Source organism: Octopus bimaculoides, chromosome 7 (genome assembly GCF_046866305.1).
Source record: "Octopus bimaculoides isolate indiv1 chromosome 7, ASM4686630v1, whole genome shotgun sequence".
NCBI lineage: Eukaryota > Metazoa > Mollusca > Cephalopoda > Octopoda > Octopodidae > Octopus > Octopus bimaculoides.
In genome coordinates, this window is record NC_142934.1 from 33302635 (window position 1) to 33321790 (window position 19156).

Sequence of the window (19156 nt, forward strand, 5' to 3'; positions counted from 1 at the left end):
GTCCCACTGCATGGCACCTCAGGCAAGCGTCCTCTGCTACACCCTCAGACTGACCAAAGCCTTGTGAGAGCATTTGGTAGACAGAGACTGAAAGAGGATATTTACACATGTGCGTCTTTGTGTCATTCTCTGTCCCCCCCCCCCCCACTATCGCTTGACAACCAATGTTGGTGTTTACATCCCCATAACTAAGCAGTTTGAGAAAAGACATGGATAGAATAAGTTCTAGGCTTACAAAGAATAAGTCCTGGGGATGATTTCTTCAACTAAAACCCTTTAAGTCAGTGCTCCAGCATGGCCACAATCAAATGACTGAAACAAGTAAATGATATATATATATATATATATATATATATATATATACTTTATTTAAAAGCAGCAGAAATATAACAAAAGACTGTTACTCTGAGTTTCACCTTCCCGTTCATCGGACAGGTGTTTACTCCGGTATATATATATATATATATATATATATACACCACACATAGTAAATCAAAACAACAAAGAACAAACACAAAAAAAACAGCATGAGGACATGGTACATGTAAAGTATTAGCAGACACTCAAGGAAGGAAAGAAAAGTGGTTTTATGTTTCGAGCAAAGCTCTTCTTCGTAAACAGGAGACAGAGAAAAGTCTAATAGAAAAGGGAGATGCAGGAATAAAAATCCTCAGCGATTCACATGTGGTTACATATATATATATACACACACGTCTATATATACATACACACACACACACATATATATATATATATATATATATATATATATATATATATATATATATATATATATATATATATATATATATATATATCAGTGTAGGTATGACTGTGTGGTAAGAAGTTTGCTTGCTAACCACATGGCTGCAGGCTTAGTCTCATCATGTGGCACTTTGGCCAAATGTCTTCTACTCTAGCCACAGGTCAACTAGTCTTATGAGTGGAACTGATAGACAAAAACTGAAAGAAGCCTGTTGTATACACATACACATATACAAATACATGTGTATATATTAATATATATATATATATATATATATATACACACACACACATATCTGTGTTTCTGCCTTTCTTTATCTCCCAATCATATATATATATACACACACACACACACAAACACATTTGCATCCATACCCAATTTCTTACCATCTCTCATTCTCTCCATACATTCTTGCTTTCTCTAACCAGCCTCTCTTCCTGTACAGATGGTGCTTACAAGGTGACAGGGTGCATCAGGCCAATACTGATACCATGTCACCACCATTTTAACTTCACTTCCAATCTTCATACCAATAAACCCCATCCACTCTTCCATAATCTGAGCAGCCATGTATCTCCTCTACAGCAAAATCATGTTCTAGCCCTTTCTTCCTATTCTAACCTTTCCTCATCTAGGATAAAGCCGTCTCTCTCTCTCTCTCTCTCTCTCTCTCTCTCTCTACTGTATTCCCACTCACCTGACGAGGATCTTACTTTTGAGAGATACATGGTCATTTTGTTGGTGGCAATACCATGCAAAAAGCACCCAGTAAAGTGATTGGCATTAGGAAGAGCATCGACTGTAGAAACCATGCCAAAGCAGACATTAAAGCATAATGCAGTCCTCTGATCCATCAGATCCTATCAAATTGTTTTAACACGTGCCAACCTGGAAGATGTATATTAAAAGACAATATTAATATACATATACAAACATTCAATGCGCTCATACACACACACACACATTCATCAAGTTGACATTGCCTATAGCCAACTCTCGTTTACTTTGATTCCATGATGTGCTCTCCTTGAATATTCTGAGCATCATTAAATGTATGTATTTTATACACGTTTTTGACATATTCTTACTCATTATGTGTGTGTGTGTGTGTGTGAAAAACAACATTCGAGCGTGGTCGTTGCCAGTGCCACTGGACTGGCTCCCGTGCAGGTGGCACGTAAAAAACACCATTTGAGTGTGGTCACTGCCAGTACCGCCTGACTGGCCCTCGTGCCGGTAGCACGTAAAAGCACCCACTACACTCTCGGAGTGGTTGGCGTTAGGAAGGGCATCCAGCTGTAGAAACTACCACATCAGATTGGAGCCTGGTGCAGCCTTCTGGCTTGCCAGTCCTCAGTCAAACTGTCCAATTCATGTCAGTATGCAAAGCGGATGTTAAACAACAACGATGACGATTATATATATATATATATATATATATATATATATATATATATATATATATATATATATATATAGAGAGAGAGAGAGAGAGAGAGAGAGAGAGAGAGAGATGTATCGGTTTAGTGTTGACTATCAGAAGTAAAGAGAAGTCAATACCAGTTTCTTGCTACGAGTTGTAACTTGCCTAAAGACCCTGTGCACCCACAGGGGAAACTCAGAGTAGTAAAAGACTGACACGAATAAGATAATTTACACATATTTTCTCCTCTGATGAAGGCAAGCAAGCCGAAATTTTGAAGGCACTGTTAACATTTTCCGGCTAAAAGTTTGATAGACATGTACTCTACTAAAAAGTATTGAATAAGCTTTGAATGTATTGTTAAATTGTTTTATATATAACATGACATAAAAACAAACAATAAGAATATAAGAGCATTGCTTGTATGACGGTGACACTCGTTTACAACCATCGCATACTGTCACAAGGAGGCACACACATACATACATACATACATACATATGAGTGTATATGCGTGTGGTATATGTCGCGAAGTAAGAGTTCTAAAATATAACAGAAGTATGTTTTACATAGTTCAATCATTATCTGATGTAGAACTTATTATGCCGGGTAGAGTAGACAGCTACAACCATCGACATGTGTGCAAATATGATGTGTGCGTGTGTGTATGTAATATATTATTTTTATATATGTTAACATTTATATATTATGTATATTAATATATATATACATACATACATATATATATATATATATATAAATATACGTGTATTAGGGATGACCACTATATATATATATATATATATATATATATATATATATATATATATTATTTATGTATACATATATTATCTATGTATAATATATGTATACACACACACACAGAGGTATATACGATGAAGTTTTGTTATATACCGTTGTGCCGGTTGCCACTTGCTATGTGAGGCATTCAAGTCGGTTAAATGAACGAGAGTTGTTAGAAACAGTAGTCAAATGTCCTTCAAATCACATCCTACCATCTTCGAGAAAAAGAAAGGACAGATCGGAGGACGTAGTTTTTGGCATAAAAAAAAGGAGAGGAAAGAAAAAGAAACAAGATCGAGAGAACTGAAGTGCCTTAATCACAGGTCTGCTTGGTTAGGACTAACCTGGGGTTAAAGAACACCACAATGCTGTAGCTTATTCAAAATCCAGATAGATGTCCAGAAAGCTTTTCAAAAAGGCCTTTCGCGGTGTCTCAGTAGTAGTGGGAGAAGAACAAAGAGATAGAAGAGGAGTGAGTGAGTGAATGAGAGAAGGGTGAGAGAGACAAACAGAAAGAAGCGTGAGGAAATTGAAGAGAATAGAAAAGAGAAAAAGAATGCGAAATGAAAGAGAAAATAGAAAAAGGTTTGGAATAATGAGGTTGTAGACGCTGAAGTGTGGCAATTAGTGAATACATACATCAATTGTATTAATGATGACTTCCACAATCATTTAGCATCGGTCAGTTCCAATGTGGAAATCGAAACAGGTTTACAGTTGGAAGGTGAGTTTATGGTCGGATCGTCCCACGACAGACAGTTATTTCAAATACAAGGTCTCAACATTTTAAAGAGGTGAGACATGAAATGTGGGTTGTGTAATGGTTATGTTTCATGAATGAGGTGAAATGTCTAAAATGAAGAAAGAAACCGGTTCGAAGAAACGGTTTCACAGCACTAATTTGGTAGTTCTCCTTACCGAACCTTTTTGGTGGGGGTGGGAGACGAATAAGCTGTCGGTCAGTTGAATTAGATTCTCGATTTATTAATGATCCTGTCTCTATGTTATAAATCCCACTACAGTCGGCTTTTCTTTCCATCATCTCTTGTGGAAATGAGGTGAGGGAAATACAATCCAGTTGTAAAACCGAGTCAATCGAATCAACATCCTTCTGCATGAGCCATCATCATACCAAGTCATTAATGATACAGAACGTGCTTCGAATTGATTCTTAGTAATAAAGAAAAAAAATGAAAATTATGTTAAACTATCATCACCATCAACAACAGTAACATTAAAGAGTCTTACTGTGGTTTTCGGCAAACTATAATCGCAAACCGGTTTCCATTTCCAGATGGAACTGATTCCAACGATGCTATACTTTTCCTTAATGATGATGATGATGAAATAAATAGAAAAATAGATAAAGGTATGAATAATATAACCTCGTTTTTTTCTTTCGAAATGAAATTTTAGGCATGTCAAAGTGAAAACCTTAAGTCGTCGTTATAGGACGATCACCTTAGCAGTGATCACTAGTATTATATTATTTTATCATTAATACCATCATTATGTTCATCTATCATTAACAACATTACTATTATCATTATATTTGCTAAACTGAACATAAGTCGGCAACACGAGATAAAGAAGAAAAGCGAATGTAGAGAGTAAAAGAGAGACAGGGGTGAAAATTAGAATCAGATGGGAAAACAAAGACAAATAATATTTCTGAATAAAATTTTAAAAGAAAATACAAGAGTAGAACAGGTGACGAAGAAAATAGCTAACTAGGAGGAAAATTGAAAGGAAAGTAAATGATTATATATATATATATATATATATATATATATATATATATATATATATATATATGTATTTGTGCATATATATATATATTTATATATATGTGTATGTGTGTGTAAAATAGATAAGTATCTCACCTTTAAATGTAATGAACCATAGTGATGCTAGAGCAAAGGAAAGAGAGGAGAGAGGCGAGGAGGGAGAAGACATGAATAGAGAGAGTGTGGTAGATAGCTATACAGATCGAGAGACGGATAGAGAGGTAGTGAGAGAAAGACAGAACAATATAAAGCGGTAGTAAAATAGAGAGAGAACACAAAGAGGTAGTAAGACTGACATACTGAGAAAGAGAGCGGAAGATACATACAAAGAAGGTAGGGAGCGAAACTGAAAGAGCATAAAGAAGATTGTATAGAGAAAAAGAGAGAGGGCGGATGCGTAGATAGATTAATATATAGATTTTCTGATGTGTAAGGTGGGTGATTGAGCTGAAAACAAAAAGGAATCTAACATTTTGGATACTCTCTTCACTGAAAACAGACAGGTGAGACATTTATAGAGAGACAGATGAATTAATAACATAGCTAGGGTAACAGTTAAAGACACTTGTTCAATAGACAGACTGAGATAGCGAAACTAAAATGAAAAAAATATAGCTGTTATTACCTTCTTACATATATTTCAAACTACAAAACAGATTTTTTCTTCGCCTTACCCCTCCCTGCAAAGATATAGCAGCGGTTATAAAGGGAGAAGTGGTAAGAAAACGTGCACGGTTCCACCTTAATATTGTATTTGGTTACCTTGTAGTAAATGAGAAAAGATCATTATGGGACAGGCTTTCTTTTCCTCCTTTATCAACTGCGCTGGGAAAGGTATACACAGCAGAACTTAACATTAGCCACGCTTTAAAGGAAGCAATCAGAAGTACATGTGCTACGATCTGGTAAATAAGAAAGTTAATAGCCTTTGTGTAGAAAAAATAAACCTTCCTCGTTCAAATCTAGTCTGGAACTAGTGTACACAGGGAGTAAGACTGAAAAACGAGGAATAGGCAAGATCGATAAAGCGCTGAACAAGAAAACTAATAGGTATTTTTGTAATATCGCATTCCGAGTTCAATACTGCTTTTCATTCTTCATTTTTAAAAAAGTACCGGCAAAGTAGTGAGGTAGATATAACTGACTACATCCCACCAAGCACGGTCTTGTGCCTTTGTTCTAAATTGTCTACACTTACACCAGCCACAAACGAAAAGGACAAAGAAACACCTTGCTAGTTCCGTTTTATCGGCTCTACTTTTAATTTTAGTCACAAACACTGGTTTTTCTTTATGACTTTTTTGATGCTATTTTTAGTGATTGTCACTTCTGTGAATGGATGGACATACATACATACATGCGTGCGAGCACCCCCCCACACACATACATACATGCATGCATACAGACATACATACATGTCATAAAAGCTAAATGGATATTAGATGAGGCAGGCAGTTAAATAGAAAGATAAAATGAACAAAGAGAAATGAGATAAACAACAACTCCAAAAATTGTGTTAAAGATTTTCAGGGGTTATAGATCATAGATTTTTTTAAAGGGAGAGCGTGTGTGATAAAACCGTCGGTGGATTTCGAGCTTGTTGGGTTCTCCACTTTTTTAACCAGAAAGATCTGCGTTTGCCGGTCACCACCCTCCATCAGATATTGAACAGCGTGTGACATTTATTCGTGTGTGATGTATGTATCTGTATGCGTGTATGTGTGCGTGCGTATATTTATGTGTATATGTGTGCGTGCGTATATTTATGTGTACATCGTGTAGCATGTTAATGCATACACGAGTAGTGCTGCCGTATCGAAAATGGCTTTAATACGTGTGTGCGCACTTTATTCTGGGTGGCTTGTGCATTAAATGCATATATGTGTTTATGTAAGGGTATGCATATGTAAATGATGTATGAATATGAGGGAGGTGCATCTGATGTAAGCATTGTGTGTGGGAGGAGCTGCGCGCGCGAGTCTGTGGGTATACATATGTGTGTGTGTGTGGGTGTCTGTGGATATACATACTTATATATATATATGTGTGTGTATGAGTGTATCTGAGTGTGCGTTAGTGCACCCTTCACATTGACATGCATACTTCATTGTAGTAGGGAGGAAAAGGAAGAGGAACAACAAAACAAGGGAATAAGTGTGAAGAAGACAGGGAAGGGGGGATGACTAAGAACAGGAGAAGAAAAGAAAATAACAAAGGACGTATGGTCACACCACCGTACACAATCGTTGTTCAATTTTGATTGGTGAAGAATATCAACTGAGAAACAATTACCCAATCAGATTTCATTTAATGAATTGCATGTCGGCGGCTTGTCGCAAGCGTGGACACAGAGAGAGGCACGACGGCACACACACACATACGTATATACATGCACATACGCACAGGTACCAACGCATACAGTTTTAGAAACATATGGACACATACACACACATTTATATATAAATATTCACGTTACAATCATAAATATAATAGTTTCACATATGCATTCACAAATACAAGATGCAATCATAGTTACATGTACAAACAAACAATCCCACATACATGTGCACTCACACACCCTATCCCACATGCATGTGCACACAATCACATATACGTGTACACACAGAGTCACATACATGTATACACACAGAAGTACATTATCACACGTGTACACAGACACACATACACCTACGCGCACAGTTTTACATTCTAATACATACACACACATTTCAAATTTTATATTTGATCCTGGGTTGGTTTCAGCATCCCAAATTATTAGCAATCAATACTTTGTATCCGGTTTTGAGCTTATGATCAAAGGCGTTCCATTATTGACCATCCCTTGTTTTTGTGATAATATTCAATATTTTGTTGTTAGTTTTGTATCTAATTATCAAGGACGATCCAATTGTAGGCATCCTTTCTTTTCTAAAACTGTTTAGGACTCTACTATGCAAGTTATGCTTCCTTTTTTTTTTTTTTTTTGAGGTGCTAGTGTGTAATGTGAGGGATAGTTGGTTGCTGTTTCATGTGGGCTTTGCGAAATCATTTAATGTTCAACAATACAATCGTTAACTTCTTGTCCAGACTCTATTGTTCTTTTTGCTCCAGCTAAGCCATAGCCTAATAGTCCTGAAACAAAAAACAAAAAAAATGGTGTGGATATGTCTATGTGTGTGTGTATGTGGGGATTACACACACACATACTATAAATGAAGAATGTATTACTTAGTAAGAATTATATTTGCCCTAAACAGTAACATACATACCTCATAGCAATACTGACATTGGTAACATTAAAAATAAACCATAACAGCTATGAAGCAGTTCATCCTAACGCTGACTATATGCATATATATCAAAATAGTAGGGTTCTTTATAATCTAAGCAATTAACTTGGTAGCATCTCACTCTAGTATTTGGTTAATAGGGAACTTGAAAGGAATACCATCAATACTTCTTATCCATCAACCAATCAATAAAACGAACAAGACATTAACTAGTTAGTTTATATTAAGCACACTTTAAACCCAATGTATGTAACAAGATGCTGAGAATGGGGCCTTTTCAATTACATTATGTGTTTCCATGAGAATGAGTATTTATTTGCTTAATATGTCACATAATAGAACAAAATAACCAAACCACTTCAAACATATCTCAGGAAGGGTAATTGAAAAGTTTATCCCATTCTTATTCATTTATTGTTCTATGTTAATGTCTTGTTACATGAGGAGCTGACATTTGAGGTGTTCTGTATTGCAAAGCAGTGTGCAGTTGGAATCAGGACATCATTGATGCAGTCACCTTCACTGATGCCAGAAAGACATGGAAATGCTACAATGATAGGTTGATGAATTCATGGGAAAGAGATGGAGTACTTCAAGTAAATCTAAGTAAAGTTGAGAGTTCTATAGTTGAAATGACCATTGAGATATGTGAAGGTGCAAAAAGCAACCAGACCATTAGAGATAGACTCTGAGATGCTGGAAATGTGTGGCAAAGTAGAACACATGCTAGTTATTTGCTTAGTTAATTAGATTGTACAGGAAGAAGTTGTTCTCATTGACTTCACTATATGAACAAAGAGAAAGCTCTAAGTAGAAGTAACTACAGAATCATCGAACTGATGGACCAAGTTATGAAGGTAACATAAAGAATGAGAGCACCATCAATTTGGAAGAAAATTTAGTTTAAATTGTGATATGGGCTTTGTGCAAGGATTGGGCTGTCTCAAATCCTTTTTTTCTCGTGTAACTACTGTAAAAGTTCTTGGCGAAAAATCAACAACTATGCCTGGCATTCACAGATTTGTAGAAGATTTTTGACAGTGTACCACACTCATTGGTGTGATAGTTATTAAGAAAACTGGTACAGAGATTTAAAAATGAGCAAACAGAATTAACTCAGGTGAACCAAAGAAAACAAATTTAGATAAAGGATGGTATACTGAATGATATATGCAGAAAATTCTCATGAAATTTTCCTCTTCGTTGGAGGGCCTTAGAGTCAACCTAGCTAAAACCAAAGTCCTAATAAGTAGGAAGGTAGACAAAACACAAACCCCTTCAAATAGATGGCCCTGCTTGATCTGTAGAAAAGGCATAGGTAGAAACTCCATAAGTTGTACCCAGTGTAAGCTATGGAAACATAAGAGGTGCAGCAATATCAAAGGAAGGCTAACTAGGAAATTAGTTTTTGTATGTGGCAGATGTTCAAGAGCAATAAACACTGAAAACGTGCAGAAAACAACTTCTGTCACATTCCAGAGAGAAAAACTAGACATAGTTGATAGCTTTCGTTATCTAGGTGACCAAGTTAGTAGTGGGGGAGGGTGTGCTGAAATTGTAGCTGCTAGAATAAGAATAGCCTGTGCAAAGTTCAGAGAGCTCTTACCTCTGCTGGTGACAAAGGGCCTCTCGCTCAGAGTAAAAGGCAGACTGTATGACGCATGTGTACGAACAGCCATGCTATGTGGCAGTGAAACATGGGCCGTGACTGCTGAGGACATGTGTAAGCTCACAAGGAATGAAGCCAGTATGCTCCGATGGATGTGTAATGTCAGTATGCATACTTGACAGAGTGTAAGTACCTTAAGAGAAAAGTTGAACCTAAGAAGCATCAGTTGTGGTGTGCAAGAGAGACAATTGCGCTGGTATGGTCATGTGGTGAGAATGGATGAGGATAGCTGTGTGAAAAAGTGCCATACCCTAGTGGTTAAGAGAACCTGTAGAAGAGGTAGACCCAGGAAAACCTGGGATGAGGTGGTGAAGCACAACCTTCGAACATTAACCCTCACCGAGGCAATGGCTTCTGACCGAGACCTTTGGAAATATGCTGTGTGTGAGAAGACCCGGCAAGCCAAGTAAGACCATAATCCGAGGCCTATGCCAGGAGTGTAGCCAGCCCACTTATGCGTACCTTTCCTTCATTGAATACTAAACTCTACTTGCGAAGACCTGTTGGGGCAAGTGAAATCGAAATCGTGATGGCACCTGTGATCATTGCCAGAACAGCTGTCTGGCAACTGTGCCAGTGGCATGTAAATAGCACCATTTGAGTGTGATCGTTACCAGCGTTACCTTACTGGCACATGAAAAAACATTTGAGCGAGGTCACTGCCAGTGCCTCTGGACTGGCTCCTGTGCAGATGGCATGTAAAATACACCATTTTGAGCGTGGCCGTTGCCAGTACCGCCTGACTGACATTCGTGCTGGTGGCACGTAAAAGCACTCACTACACTCTCTGAGTGGTTGGCGTTAGGAAGGGCATCCAGCTGTAGAAACAAATCAGATTGGAGCCTGGTGTAGCCATCTGGTTCGCCAGTCCTCAGTCAAATTGTCCAACCCTTGCTAGTATGGAAGGCAGACGTTAAATGATGATGATGATTATGATGATGATGATGGTTATGATGATGATATATATATATATATATATATATATATATATATATACAGGGGTTGGACAAAATAATGGAAACACCTTAAAATTTCAAACAAATTTATTTTATTATGGGGTAGGACTGCCTTTGGCACTAATTACTGCTTGAATTCTACAAGGTATGGACTCATGCAAAGTTTGAATTGTTTCCAAAGGAATTTTTGTCTATTCTTCAGCTAAAAGAGTCTCCAGTTCTTGTAGTTACGATGATGGAGGATATTGTCTCCTTACTTGTTTTTCTAAAATGCACCATAAATGTTCAATAATATTGAGATCTGGGGACCGTTGTGGCCAGATAAGATGTTCAACTTCACTGGAATCTTTCTCGTACCATTCAGTAACAACTTTAGCTGTGTGAATTGGTGCATTATCATCCTGAAAGATTGCGTTTCCCACTGGAAATAGTTCTGCAAGCATAGCATGAATTTAATCAGATAAAAATGCTTAAATAGTCTTGAGTATTAATTCTGCCATGAAGGGAAACCATTGGGCTGGTGGATTTCCAAGATATAGCCCCCATCCCAGATCATCAAAGATCATCTTCCAGGTCAACAGTTGGAAGAAGGCAATCTGGGTCAAATGCTTCTTTTGGCTGTCTCTACACATATATATTCGGCCGCCGGTGGTCAGAAATAAGATAAAGGATGACTTGTCTGAGAAAATAACATTTTTCCATTGCTCTAGGGACCAATTCTGTAGGTTTTTACTCCACTCTAAACACTTTGCAATGTTTGTTTTTGAAAGTAGTGGTTTCCTGATAGCAGCCCTCCCATGAAATCCAGCTTTGTGCAGCTCCCAGTAAACAGTTTCTGTGGAAACTGGGTTTGCGAGGTGGTCATTAAGCTCTGCAGTAATTTTGGGAGCTGTACATTTGTGATCCTTTCTAACAATTTGCGTAAGAGTCCGATGGTCCCTATCCAAAAGTTTTGGTTTTCTTCCGGAGTTTTGTTTCGCCGAGGAGGTTTATCCCTCTTTCTCAAAGGCTGTCATTATTTTCGAGACAGTACTTCTTGATACACCAAACATTTCAGCTGTTTTCATTATGCTAGCGCCTGCCATACAAGCACCAACAATTTGACTTCTTTGAAAGTACAATAGATCTGTCATTTTAATGAATTTCAATTACCTGTTTCTGATGATGTCTGAAAAGAAACAGCAATTTTAGCAAAACATATTAAGCAACACTAATAATACAACAAAAAACATAAAAATAAACAAGCTTTTGATGGTTTTATAGATACTTCAAAATTATGATGCTAGGTGTTTCCATTATTTTATCCAATCCCTGTATATATATCTGCTATATATTTGTTAAAAGGGTAGATGTTGTCTCCCAAGCAGTTGTGCAGGCAAAAGTGTTAGTAAATGTGACTGGATTGAACTGAAATTTGCACACCTATGTTAAAAGTGTTGGAGAGTTTGTATGGCAACTTTGAGTTTGCTCAATTGAAAGGCGTGGGTGGCATCTAGGGCAAAATTCCTCATCTTTATAATGGACTTTGACAAGTGTTTGTGTTCTTCTCTTTCTATGTAACAGCCTTTCGTCCTCAATCTCTCTCTTGCCTCCCTTCCCTTCACTTTGTCTCTAGAATGGAATCTGACGGCTTCCATTCTCTCTCTTTCCCTCTCCGTCTTCACTATCTCTTGGTCACTCTTTCTCCCCCCGCCTCTCACTCTCTCTCTGTACGTCTGTCTCTCTATATGGAGAGAAAGCGATTACAGCCATCAGTTTTCCACTATGTGGCAATTAATGTCCTAGAATTAACTGCCAAATCAAGTGTATTAAAATATATACATGTACCTACATACATAAATAAAAACTTACATAAGTATACACATACATACATACAATGAAAAAAACTGGTGACCATCAGTGTTTAATGGAGAGGAATAAAAAAGTAAATAACTATACTGAGTTGAAAATACATTTCGCTCTCTCGAAGTTTAAATATTCCTGCCACAGGGCTTTTAGAATGGTGAATTATTATCGCCCACCACAACCGCACCGCTGTGATAACGATATTATTAATCAGATATTTATTGTGCTAATTTATATATATATGTGTGTGTATATATATATATATATATATATATATATATATATATATATATATATATATATATATACATATATATATAATGTGTGTATATATATATATATATAATTTATATATGTGTGTGTGTGTGTGTGTGCATATATATCTATATATATATATATATATATATATATAAAGTGTATATATCTATATTTATATATATGTATGTGTGTGTGTGTGTGTGTGTGTGTGTGTGTGTGTATCATCATCATCATCATCATCATCATTGTTTAACGTTCACTTTCCATGCTAGCATGGGTTGGACAATTTGACTGAGGACTAGCGAACCAGATGGCTGCACTAGGCTTCAATCTGATCTGGCAGAATTTCTACACCTGGATGCCCTTCCTAATGCCAACCATTCCAAGAGTGTAGTGGGTGCTTTTACGTGCCACCGGCACAAGGGCCAATCGGACGATACTGGCAATGGCCATGCTCAAAATAGTGTTTTTTACGTGTCACCTGCACAGGAGCCAGTCCAGCGCCACTGGCAACGACCTCGCTCAAATGTTTTTTCACGTGCCAGTAAGGCGACGCTGGTAACAATCATGTTCAAATGGCGCTATTTACTTGCCACTGGCACAGAAGCCAGGCAGCTGCTCTGGCAATGATCACGCTCAGACGGTGCTGTTAGCACTCCACTGGCACAGGTGCCAGTCATCGAATTTGGTTCAATTGCGATTTCGATTTCACTTTCCCCAACAGGTCTACATAAGCAGAGTTTAGTGTCCAATAAAGGAAAGGTTGGCATGGGTGCCAGTCGTCGAATTTGGTTCGATTTCGATTTCACTTGCCTCAACAGGACTTCGCAAGCAGAGTTTAGTGTCCAATGAAAGAAAGGTTCGCATAAGTGGGCTGACTACACCCCTGGCAGAGGCCTTGGATTATGGTCTCACTTGGCCTGCTGGGTCTTCTCATGCACAGCATATTTCCAAAGGTCTCGGTCATAAGTCATTGCCTCGGTGAGGCCTAATGTTCGAAGGTCGTGCTTCACCACCTCATCCCAGGTCTTCCTGGGTCTACTTCTTCCACAGTTGCCCTCAACCGCTAGGGTGTGGCACTTTTTCACACAGTTATCCTCATCCATTCTCGCCACATGACCATACCACCGCAATCGTCTCTCTTGCACACCACAACTAATGCTTCTTAGGTCTAACTTTTCTCTTAAGGTACTTACACTCTGTCAAGTATGCATACTGACATTACACATCCAGCAGAGCATACTGGCTTCATTCCTTGCAAGCTTACGCATGTCCTCAGGATTCACAGCCCATGTTTCACTGCCACATAGCATGGCTGTTTGTACACATGCATCATACAGTCTGCCTTTTACTCTGAGCAAGAGGCCCTTTATCACCAGCAGAGGTAAGAGCTCTCTGAATTTTGCACTGGCTATTCTTATTCTAGCAGCTACACTTTCAGTACACACTCCCCCGCTGCTGACTTGGTCACCTAGGTAATGGAAGCTATCAACTACTTCTATTTTTTCTCCCTGGAATGTGACAGAAGTTGTTTTCTGCACATTTTCAGTGTTTATTGTTCCTGAGCATCTGCCACGTACAAAAACTATCTTGCTAGTTAACCTTCCTTTGATATTGCTGCACCTCTTATGTTTCCATAGCTTACACTGGGTACATCTTATGGCGTTTCCACTTATGCCTTTTCTACAGATCGAGCAGGGCCGTCTACCTGAAGGGGTTTGTGTTTTGTCTACTTTCCTACTTATTAGGACTTTGGTTTTAGCTAGGTTGATTCTTAGGCCCTTTGATTCTAGTCCTTGCTTCCACACCTGAAACTTCTCCTCTAGTTCTGATAGTGTCTCAGCAATTAGCGCAAGGTAATCAACATGGATGAGCTCCCAGGAGTATCCTCTCTTCAATTCCACTGTTATTGCCTGGAGGACTATGATAAATAGGAAGGGGCTGAGGACTGAAACTTGGTGGACCCCTACCTCTACCTGGAATTCTTCACTGTACTCATTTCCAACCCTCACCTTACTGACAGCATCTCTGTACATGACTCACACAGCTCTCACTAACCATTCTTCTAACCCTAGTTTCCTCATTGACCACCAGATAGGGGATCGGAGGACCCTGTCAAAGGCTTTCTCCATGTCAACAAAAGCCAGGTACAGAGGTTTATCTTTGGCTAGGTATTTCTCCTCCAGCTGTCTTACCAGAAATATAGTATCAGTGGTGCTTTTCCCTGGAACAAACCCAAACTGCATCTCATCTAGACTGACTCTTTCCCTAATTAGTTGGACTATGACCCTCTCCATGACCATCATTACCTGATCCAACAACTTGATACATCTGTAATTATTTATATCTAAAGCATCACCTTTACTGTTGTAACAGTTGACTATGGTGCTGCTACACCAGTCATTGGGTATGACTGCTTCATGTATCACCTAGTTAACTATGCAGGTGACTAGGCTATAGCCGACACTGCCAGATATTTTGAGCATCTCTGCAGTGATTCCTGATGGGCCGGGGGCTTTCCCTGTCTTCATACTTTTAATTGCTTTATCTACCATGGTCCTGTCAACTCGGATAGCTGGTCCCTCTGTTGGGTCAACATTCGGCAGGCTCTCTTTCTCCCATTCATTCTCTGTATTAAGCAAACTTTCATAGTGGCGTCACCAAACCTCTCTCTTTGTAGTCACGTTTAGTGCAAGTGAACCATCATCCATGCAGATACATTTCTCTCCTACGACATCATGATTCTTTCTCAAACACTGTCTTGCAACACAAAATACCTGAAGTCTTTGGTCCTCACAGCACAGAACATTGGTAAATTTTGTCTTATCTGCTTCCACTCTGGCTAAATAAACCTGCCGCCTAGCTTCCCTTCTGGCAGACTGATACAATTCCCTGCTACCTCTGTTCTTCCAGTCCTTCCAAGCCTGTTTCTTTTATCTAATAGCCCTGTCAACAACATTGTTCCACCACCACGTTATTTTGGGTCGAGAGGGGACTTTGCACCATCCACAGATCTGGTCAGTGGCCCTCAGCAGGTTGTCCTGTAGAAACCTCCAGTTGTCTTCTACATCGTGTAAAGCTAGATCCCTTTCTATTTTGTCAAAGGCTTCGAGTAATAAGTCTCTAAATCTCTGTCCATTTGCAGGATCTTTGAACTTCCAGACCCTTCTCCGCCATGCTGGTCGGAATCTGGGCAACCACTTAGCCCTGATCCTGAAGTCACTAACTACTAGTCTATGTTGTGGGGTACATTCTTCACCTGGGAAGGTTTTGGCATTTATAAGCAGCCATCTTTCCCTTTTCCTGGCAAGGATGTAGTCAATTTGGCTAGTGTGTCTGCCAGAACGGTAGGTGACTAGGTGACTGGCAGGTTTCCTGAAGTTAGTATTGCAAACCATAAGGTCATTTGCATCACAGAACTCCAGCAGCTTGGTTCCCTCCTCATTGCAGGAACCAAAACCATAGCCTTCATGTACGCCATGGAAGCCCGGTGAATGTTGTCCAACATGCCCATTGAAGTCACCAGCCACAAAGAGAAGGTTCCTGTCATTCGTCGATGAGGTAGTCTGCAAGAGGGTGTCATAAAATCGGTCTTTCTGTCCATTCGGTAGCCCGGGCTGAGGGGCATAGGCCGAGATAATGGTTGCTAACCCATGATGAAGGACTAATCTAATCTTAAGTATTCTATCGCATACTCTGGCTACCTCGATTACCTTATCCACCCATTTCTCCGCAAGAAGTATACCCATGCCCCCAACCCTGTCAGTGTTCCCTGCCCAGAAAATCTTGTACCTGTGTTCTTTGCCTGTGAGGAACCTAGCGGAACCTCCTCTCCACCTTACTTCTTGGAGGCAGCAGATATCGACACATCTCCATTCAAGCATCTCAACAATCTCACCAGACCTACCTTTCAGTGTGCCGATGTTGAGAGTGCCAACCCTGAGGGTGTGGGAGGTATGGGCCTGTGAGACTCTGGGACGGGGAATAGCAGCGTCATGTACCTGAAAAGAAAGCTCACATTTTGCAGAATTCATAAACAAGCAGTAGCCTTCAATTCAACCTGCATACACTACACTATCATATTTTTGCACTATATGATCACTACCTTACATAGGAGGAGATAAACCCTAAGTAGGGGGGGGGGGGCACGAAGCATTTAGAAGTGGTGTTCATGGGAGACAACCAAAGGATGGGAGAGGATAGGAGCTTCCGGTACAGGTGGAGAGGATAGGAACTTCTGGTACTGGTGGAGAGGATAGGAACTTCTGGTACTGGTGGAGGGGGTGGGACAGCGGATGCACCACGAGCAGAGTAAGGCAGAGGTATTAAGCTGGAGTAGGGGAATCAGGGTGCGTGCGTTAGTTTATTGTCCTGGCGAAGTGAGAGTTAATCGAAAGAGGGAGGGAGGGAAGGAGAGAGAGGGAGAGTAAGATTGAGAGAGACAGAGTAAGGCAGAGAGAGGGGAAGGGTTAGAGTTAGTCGTCAGAACACGAGGGAGAAAAATATTCTTTTGGGATTTGTGTAGCATAGTTTAACGAGACAGCAAATGTTGATAATAGTAATATAGAATTGAAAAATCTGAGAGTTTTCGATCAGCTAATTTAAGACAGAATTATAGAAATAAGTGACTGTGTGATAAACTTGAATAAATAAATAAATTTGATGACATGGTAATGAAATAGACAGAATAGTGAAAACACTAAGTAAGGTGTTATGATCTGTGCATAAATAGAAGGGTATGAACGAGGTTGAAAAGACAGAAAAACTTCTTATCTGGACATCCTTCTGAGATTCATATTTCTTCGGCAGAGGTATGAAATGTGTACACATATGTATATATAATGTGTGTAGATATATATATATATAATGCATATATATATTTTAAAGCCTAGCCAGGCTCATGGGCCCGTGTTCCTGGTCTCTATGGCATATGTGTTCCCCCCAGCTGGACGGGACGCCAGTCCATCGCAGCATTACTCAAGAAACAAGAAGAGTGAGAGAAAGTTGGGGTGAAAGAGTACAACAGGAGTTGCCACCACCCCTGCTGGAGCCTCGTGGAGCTTTAGGTGTTTTCGCTCGATAAACACTCACAATGCCCGATCTGGGAATCACTGTGATCCTCCAACCGCGAGTCCGCTGCCCTAACCACTGGGCCATTGGGCCTCCACTTGCGCCCTTTTAAAGCCTAGCCAGGCTCATGGGCCCAGTTTCCTGGTTTCAATGGCGTATGTATTCCCCAGCTGGACAGGACACCAGTCCATCACAGTGTTACTCATTTTTCTAGCTGAGTGGACTGGAGCAACGTGAAATGAAGTGTTTTGCTCAAGAACACAATGTGTCGCCCGGTCCAGGAATCGAAACCATAATCTTACGATCCTGATGCTGACACCCTAAACACTAAGCCAAGCGCTTCCATGCGTATATATATATACATACATATATGTATATAATGCATATGTATATATATAATGTGTGCATATATATATAATGTGCATATATATTTTTAAAGTGTGTGTGTATTTATATATAATATATATATATAATGTGTATGTATATATGTATATATATGTATATATATATATATATTTATATAATATGTATATATATATATATATATATATATAGATAGATAGATAGATAAAGTAGTAAATATCCCAAGAAAAAGACGCGAACATATCAACGCTTAATAAGAGAATGGTAGCGAAGGTGGCTATTAATTGGTAAAAGTATGCAAAAGAACATAAAGAGAAATAGAGGTAGATAGAGTGAGGTAGGGGGGATTTTAAGGATTGGCTATAGGATAAAGTAAGGTGCATATGTGTATGGTGTCTAAGAAGTGTTGGTAAATTTGTTTTAACGCCTGCATGATTTTTACTAAGAAAGAAAATAAAAATCTCAGACGTTTGCGTGGAATCTAGTACACTGACATCTCGGGGAAAATTCCTCATCTTTTAAAATGTGGCCCAAGTAGACCCGAATGAAATTGTGTTATAATACTGAAACAAGTAAAACAATAAAAGAACTATGTCATTTTAATCCCGAACAAGGCCGAGTATTTCTGTAAGTCTACTATATATTTGTGAAAAGGGCAGACGTGATCAAGCGGTCAAACATGTTAGTAAATGTAGTAGGATTGAGCTGAAAATTTGCACACCTATGTTAAAAGTGCTGTGGAGTTTGCATGGCAACTTTGAGTTTATGCAATTGAAAGATGTAACCTCAAGGGCAATATTCCTCATCTTTTAAAATATGGCCCAAGTAGACCCCATTGAAATTGGGTTATAATACCGAAACAAGCAAAACGATAAAAAACTATGCCATTTTAATCCCTGCTAGTCTATTCTATATTTGTGAAAAG

At 39.0% G+C, this 19156-nt stretch overlaps 1 protein-coding gene and 1 long non-coding RNA gene across 10 annotated transcripts in view; one reads left to right on the top strand and one right to left on the bottom strand.

Annotated features, from left to right (window-relative positions):
• Positions 1–6615, bottom strand: part of LOC106883414 (very long chain fatty acid elongase 6) — a 60856-nt gene extending 54241 nt beyond the window's left edge. Inside the window, exons 1-2 of one of the 9 annotated variants that reach the window (XM_014934416.3) lie at positions 5543–6615; positions 5406–5460 (exon numbers count right to left, since the gene is read on the bottom strand). The gene's annotated coding sequence lies outside the window, so the exon portion shown is untranslated. Of the gene's footprint in view, positions 1–1463; positions 1655–3337; positions 3479–4241; positions 4320–4876; positions 5086–5405 lie in introns of those variants that run through there. The other 8 variants (XM_052969562.2, XM_014934408.3, XM_014934443.3 and 5 more) reach the window with 8 other exon arrangements.
• Positions 5189–19156, top strand: part of LOC149134647 (uncharacterized) — a 45750-nt gene continuing 31782 nt past the window's right edge. Inside the window, exon 1 of the long non-coding RNA XR_016242600.1 lies at positions 5189–5283. This is a non-coding gene — a long non-coding RNA (uncharacterized LOC149134647). The remainder of the gene's footprint in view (positions 5284–19156) is intronic.